Source organism: Sciurus carolinensis, unplaced genomic scaffold, assembly GCF_902686445.1.
Source record: "Sciurus carolinensis unplaced genomic scaffold, mSciCar1.2, whole genome shotgun sequence".
Classification (NCBI taxonomy): domain Eukaryota; kingdom Metazoa; phylum Chordata; class Mammalia; order Rodentia; family Sciuridae; genus Sciurus; species Sciurus carolinensis.
In genome coordinates, this window is record NW_025920127.1 from 1,943,944 (window position 1) to 1,951,277 (window position 7,334).

Consider the following 7,334-nt stretch of genomic DNA (forward strand, 5'->3'; position numbering starts at 1 on the left):
TTTGGAGTAATTTTCAGGTTTACAAAGAGGCACAAAGATATCACAGTGTTTCTATATTTGACCCATTTCACCCCTTTAACATCTTACATAATTTTAGTACGTTTGTCAAACTTAAGTTACTAGACATTAAATTACTTTGGTGTGCTTCACTATAATTAAAGCATTCATGGGCTTTCTACCTTTTATAGGAAAAGACCCATCAGGTCTTCTCCACCCATCAAACCCCAATTTTAAAAAATATATTTTCTGTGTATTTGCTTTATTTCTTAATATTAATTTTCAGAATTCTTTTTGTAGTCATTCCAAACCTCCAAGAGTTTCTTATTCCTTCCCTGCACAGGCCATGAATGAGAACATATGTCCACATACAGGGTACATAGGTCAAACATCCCTGTCCTATAGGACTCCTCTTCACTGGGATAGAAATGAACATGCAAGATTCCCCCGTGGTTCTAAAGCCAGAACTGGGGACAGACAGTTAGTGTAGAAATAGGGGATCAGGTCAGATGTAGGAAATGAAGGCCAAGAAAGCCATCTGCCTCTGGAAGTTGGAGACTGCCTTGGGAGAATGGAATGTTAAGGATCTCTGGAGCCTATTGATTACCAAGTTTACCTGCCCTTATCAAGGACTGCAGGCAAGGAGGTGCTAATTAATGTCCCATGGGCCCTTGCCTGGCTGAATCACTTGGCCCTCCCCCTGCCCATCACTTTATGCATCTCACCTGCAAAACCAGGTTTAGTCACATAGGCAGGAAGGAGAGATGGGGAGAGAACTGGAGAACAAAAGAGACCTTAACCTATAAAAGATGTAGGGTGCGGTCACTTCTTGGGATTCTAGGACTTCAGCCATGGCCCCCTTCTCCCCTTTGGAGAAGTCTGTATTATTACTACTTTAAATAAAACCTGCTTAATATGCTTGCCTTGGTGTGCTTCTCTAGTGTTCAGACTTCAATATTAGAGGAAGCAGAACTCCTCACTGGTAAACAGCAGTATCAGTGTCCTTGGCAGGGTTCCAGTTGGAGGGAGTGTCCTTGACTGTCCAAGCCACCCTGAGGTCTAGCAGGGAGGGAAACCTGGCCAGCCCTGCCGCAGTTTCTTCCCAGAAGTGTCTTCCAACTCCTTTATCCCTCTGCAGCACCCCCTCTGGTCATGCTTCCCTTTCATCCATGATCTCCCCTCACGACTCCAAGGCTTCCCCTCTGTAAGCCTAGGGTTGTCCCTGTGATCCGTGTCAGGCCCTTCCTAGGCCAGAACCAGGAACATAGCTAGAAGCTTCTGCCCCCATCAGCTTCAGGGAAGCCATTTGACATGATAGCAAACACCCCTGGGGAAGTCGGCCTCCTCCACCTATTAGTTAAATAGGTGCCAGGGAACTAACCCAAGTTCCCTGAGACCAACAAACTGGCTCCAGAAACAGCCTAACAACACTTCCAGGAAGCCACAACTCCATTCCAGCATCTGATGGCACATGAGACCATCGTGGATGCCCTCTGCTGATCACACTTCCCTCCACCCACACCACCTACAAGATGTAAGGTCCTTCATCATCTATTGGGAGTTGAACCCTGACTGCTCCCCATTACTCATGTAAACTTGATAATTGAGTGTATTGAAGAAAAAGTACAACACCCATTTCTATATCAAAAATGAGTTTATGCAGACAGAGTCGACAGATTGGGAGAAAATCTTTCCTACATGCAAGTCTGATAAAGCATTAATCTCTAGGATATACAAAGAACACTAAACACTTAACACCAAAAAACCAAATAACCCAATCAATAAATGGGAGAAGGAATTGAACAGACATTTCATGGAAGGTACATAATAGATCAACAGATATCTGAAAAAAATTTCAACATCTCTAGCAATCAGAGAAATACAAATCAAAAGTACTCTAAGATTTCATCTCATAGCAATCAGAATGGAAATTATGAAAAGTATAAGCAAAAACAAGTGTTGGTGAGGATGTGGGGAAAAAAGATACACTTATACATTGCTGGTAGGAATGCAAATTGGTGCAACCATTATGGAAAGCAGTATGGAGATTTCTCAGAAAACTAGGAATGGGACCACCATTTGATGCAGTTATCCCACTCCTCGGTTTATACCCGAAGGACTTAAAATCAACATACTACAGTAACACAGTCACATTAATGTTTATAGCAACTTGATTCACAATAGCTAAAATACAGAACCAATCTAGATGTCCTTCAACAAATGAATGGATTGTAAGAAACCCACGAAAAACCACGCCGGACATGGGAGATCACATAAGGGAGTATATTAAGCAAACAAAGTATCTCGCTGCAGGGTAAGAGAGAAATTGAGAGGAAAAGAGAAAGGGTGCACGCTAGAGAGAGTGGCAAGCAAGGACGAGAGAGAGAGAAAGTAAGTAGGAGAGAGAAAGCAAGAGAAAAGATGGCGGGGGTGCTATCCCTAAGCAGTTGAATTCCACTGGGCTAACAGGGGACCTATAATGGAAAAGGATACTTGCAAGCTGACTGATGAACCAATAGCTAGCTAGGATGTTCACAGACTGACAAGTAGTTGGGAGGCAGGGAAATAGCTGCAGCAGAAAGGGCGGGGAGAGCAGCTTTCAGACTGACAAGATATGTTGTGATGCAACATAAATTGTGGGGGAGCAGCTTTGCATTACATTACATGGATGAAGAAAATGTGATACACACACACATATAAATATATGATAGAAACTTATTATTCAATTTTAAAGAATGAAATTCTGGCCTTTGCTGATAAATGGAGGGAGTTAGAGAATATCATGCTGAGTGAAATAAGCCAAACCTCAAAAACCAAAAGCTGAATGTTTCCTCTGATATGCGAAAGCTAATTCACAATGAGGCTGGTAGGATAGGGAATAAGAGAGTTACTTTACATTTGGTAAAGTGGAGTGAAGGGAGGTGAAGGGGTATGGGAGAAGGAATAATAGTAAAGTGAAACAGACATAATTACCTTATGTGCATGTATGACAGCATGACCTATGTGATCTTGCAGTATGTATGATCAGGAAGGTGGGAGGTTGCACTCCAATTATGTATGATCTATCAAAATGTGTAAATGCATTCTACTGTCATGTACAACTAATTGGAAGAAATAAAATTTAAAAATTAAAAAATGAGTTTATTCCTACACTCACATAATTCATCTATGCCTGTATAAAGAGTCTAAATTTCACAAGAACAGAAACAATAATTGAAAATGCATGGATTATTTCAATTGAAGAATCCAATATTTGAGGTTGCCTTCCTCAGTATTCCACAGAGAAACACCCTTCCTCTTACTGTCTTCCTCAAAGGTCAGGTCCTCTGCAGAGCAGTGTAGCCCTATAGACTAAAGTGTACCTCAGTACCTCTCTGATTTGGTGCTAGAGTCATGGGCTCCTTATGGACAAGCTATGAAGCTGCAGTGAGTAGGGTAAAGGCCTCCTCCTCCCAGTGAGGGGAAACAGTGTTACTGGAAATAGGGCCTGAAAGAGCTTCCCACTCCAACCCCTTTCCCACTAGGTTGTCCCCTCTAAATTACTCTGGAACCATCAAGAGCTGCACCAACTTCAGTACCCTGGAACAGAGGCAAGGTGTGAAGACCAGTCTGGGAGGCACAGCTTGCATGCCCCTTCAGTTCCAATTTCTGTTTTGAGAACCATAGCTCTGCCCAGCTATGGGTCAGGAGGAAGAGCACTAAGGCATCTCCAGCATGCCCTAGAATCCTCTGCTGCTCCCTCTACACAGGTGACTAGCCAAGGCCCTATACCCAGACTCATTCCCACAGGACTCTGGGTCTGGGCCTGACTCTGATCTCAAAGCAGGGGAGACTGTGGAGGTGGCATGTAAAAGTCACACTTCATTCTCCTGAAACTACTTGTTCTGTGTTCTTATAAGAATCAGGTTCCCCCTGTAGAGGTGACCATGAGAAACCTTCAACCCCCTATTCAGGAAAGAAGGGAGCAGGCAAGAGTACATAGAGATTCAGTCAGAGTCAGACCAGCTCTGCACAGTGGCCTGCTCACTCTCCATGTTTGACAGCTCTAATCTGGGCACAACCCCATGGATACCATTACCTGCAAGCTAAATTGGGCCCCTGGTGATGGTCAGGCCATGGAAGAGTGGGCACTAAGCTGTGTGGGTCCCAAGCTGTGACTCTGAGCCAGGTCTTCATGCCCTCTGTTTCCCCAGGTGACCTGGACAAACTACTACAAAGAGATAAAGACCTAAATTCAGGATACCTGGGTCATTTCCTTAATATCACAACACTGTTCTCTGTTGTCCTGGCATTTGAGTCTTCCTGGGCCTCAACTACCTCTACCATGAAAAGGGAAGACTTGTATGGATCTTTAATTTTTTTCAAATTAAATGATACAAATACAGAAAGTGTCTCATTAATTGAAAAGAAACTCAGACTGGATTTCACTGAAAAGACCATCGGTGGGGTCCAGTTCTTCCTCTGGGGAAATTTGGAAAATGCTATCAACAAACAGGTGGTTTTCTGGGTGGAGGGAGCAGGCTTCCCCCATAGAGAATAGAAGGAAGTTCCCAGTTTGAAAGAAAGGGCTCACTGGGTTGATATGGAAGTCCTCCACCATGCACTGCAAATGTTGGTGATGAAGTAAAATAGCAGTAACAGAGGTGATAATGAGGAGGAGGAGGAGGAAGAAGATGGTGATGGTGATGTAAACTGGGTTGGACTGTGGTGCCTGAGCAGCAGGTATTCCAATTACATTGCCAATACTGCTATTGGAGCAGCCTTGATTCCTGTGTATATGTTAAGGCAGTAAATGTTCCTGAAAGGTGCCACAAAATCTCTCTGGACCTCTAGACTTTATAGCCCATCTACAGTTTATTCTTCAAGCTCCATTTTCCTATCAAAACCATGGCCCAGATACAGCTTTTCATGCTGAAACTCAGTTACAGGGACTACAACAGTCTGCTTCCCTGCACAGCCCAAATGCTCTCTCTCTCTCTGTGCTGTGCTTCACAGGGTGCAGCTCACACAGAGGGAGGCAGCACTTCTATGCACATTATTGCAGGTGACAGGCTTTTGGTGTCACCTACAGTTAAGAATGTGTTCCTGGTCTTCTCCACCTACAGATGACAGTTAAGGTACTGCCAGGTCAGAGGCTAGAGCAACCCAGGAGAAACAAAGAAGGAGGGGTTTCAGGACAGGTGATTTAGGGTCAGGCATTGAACTGGGTGTCAGGACAGTCTAGCCTATGCCCTGGGCTACTGTAATGATGGTCTTGGGATCAGACTCTTTGTGTCTCTCCAGGACGTTTAAAGAAGCTGAGGACACAGTGCAGGACTCACCTAAAAAAGTTAGTGGAGGAAGCCCAGGTATCAGCCTGAGTAGGTCGTGTAGAGCTGGACCAAGCTGAGGTCCAGGTACCCCAGAAGGAAGCTCAGTGTGAGAATGTGGGGCTTCCAGGGCTTGTGTCCTCCCTCTAGTATGACTGCATGGGGTTCCTGCCTCCTCTTAGAGCACTGTTGATCACTGTCCATAAGTTCTCCCAGGTATTACCCCTCCATCCTGGGAACTTGCAGAGATGCCTTCCTACTCATCCCTGGTCTCTTCTCCCATGTCCACTCCCGTCATCCCTGAATTCCTCGTTCTGGGTCAACATGACATCATTTCTCTGTCTTCTCCTGAACTTGGTGTGCTGTGAAGTGGAGAAGTTTATACTACTCTTCAGGGGGGAAAAAAAACCTACAGATACCAAGAACAACAAAAAAAATCTTATTAATTGAATAGACATCCCAGGTGTTACTAAGTGGCATCTTCATTGAAGCTCTGTCCTTTCCCTGAGGTTATCAGAAAAATGGACTCAGCATCCTGTATATTTTGTGAAATGGACCTGGACTTCCCCGGGAGAGATTAGAAAGATTTGCAGATGTCCTCCACTAAGAACTAGTATTTCATCACATAATTGTCACAAATTTTATGCAAACTTTTTTTTTTTGTAGAAGAGTGGGATGTGAACATTGTGAGAAGATTTTTTAAAATTGTGCTGGAATTTATTAAAAACATTTATTATTTAATCATCCTTAATGTAAGATTATGATACACACAGTACTCATGAGTATACACTAATGGGTGGTGAACATTTTGTGGTGAAATACAAAGAATATGTGTGTTATGAAGTACAATAATTGTAATGGAAAAGATTATGATGATAAGGAGGAGGAGCAGGAGGGGAGGAGAAGGAAGTAGAAGAGGAGAAGCAGGACAGGAATGTTGGTGATGGAATAAGCAAACAAATGATCTGTGGTGCCAAACATATCCACTGTTCCATGAGCATGCTGTGCTGGGAGAAGGATTAGCATCAGTTTTTATTCCTATTTGTATGCATCATAACAAAACTTCCTTTAGGACTTTCATATAGGTTTCTACGAACCATGACCCTTTGTAGTAGGACTCTAGATTATTCTGCACTTTCCACTCCTCTATCAAAACACAGGGACCAGAGATAGATTTTATATTTGCATACTCAATTACATGAGATGTACATGGCCCAACTCAGAGAAAACTGCAGAGGCCACCTCTCTACACTGTACTGAGTAGGACAGGGTGGGTGGGGCTGCCACAGAGTGAGGCTGTACTCCCTACCCACACCCTCTCAGGTGACAGGTTTTTATGGGTCATCTGGAAGAGAAAAGTTTCTGCAAAGGCAGGGGACAGCATAACTTCTTCAAGGAGCAATCAAAACAGAAGTTCCAGAAGTCCAAGGAAGCCCAAGGGGGAGGCCAACCTTGGAGGTCAAGAGGTGATCATGGAATAGTCCTCAGATTGTAAATCAGTAGAGTTCATCCTATGGCGTTTTGCTATAGTGACCAAAGATTATGAGGGTGAGATGTACGTTGTGTCAAACCAGAATCACAGCAGAAGCCTGCTCATAGAAGGAAATACACTGGAAAAAATGGTCCCACATATCAGGCTGAGCAGATGCTACAGGGCTACATCTTGCTATGGGGACTACATGATATCCAGGTGTTCTACCAGCAAGCTCATTATGAGAGGATGGACATCCCAGGCTCTGGATTCCACATCCACATCACCTGGTTGGGTCTGCTACTCACTTACTGGGCACAACACCTTTCTGCCCAGCAGTGGTCCTAGCCCTGATCCCTTTGTCATAAATATTTGCAGAGACACATCGCCCTCCACACTTATCTCTACTTCCACCTCCAAGTACATCAACTCTCCCGATGGCACCTACTATGGTCTGGTGCAATCTAAAGTTGTGGGGAGAGTCCAGGAACTTTTCCCAAGAAAGATCATTTACCTTCCTTAGGACACACACTCTGTTGGGTTTACAACTCTGACAA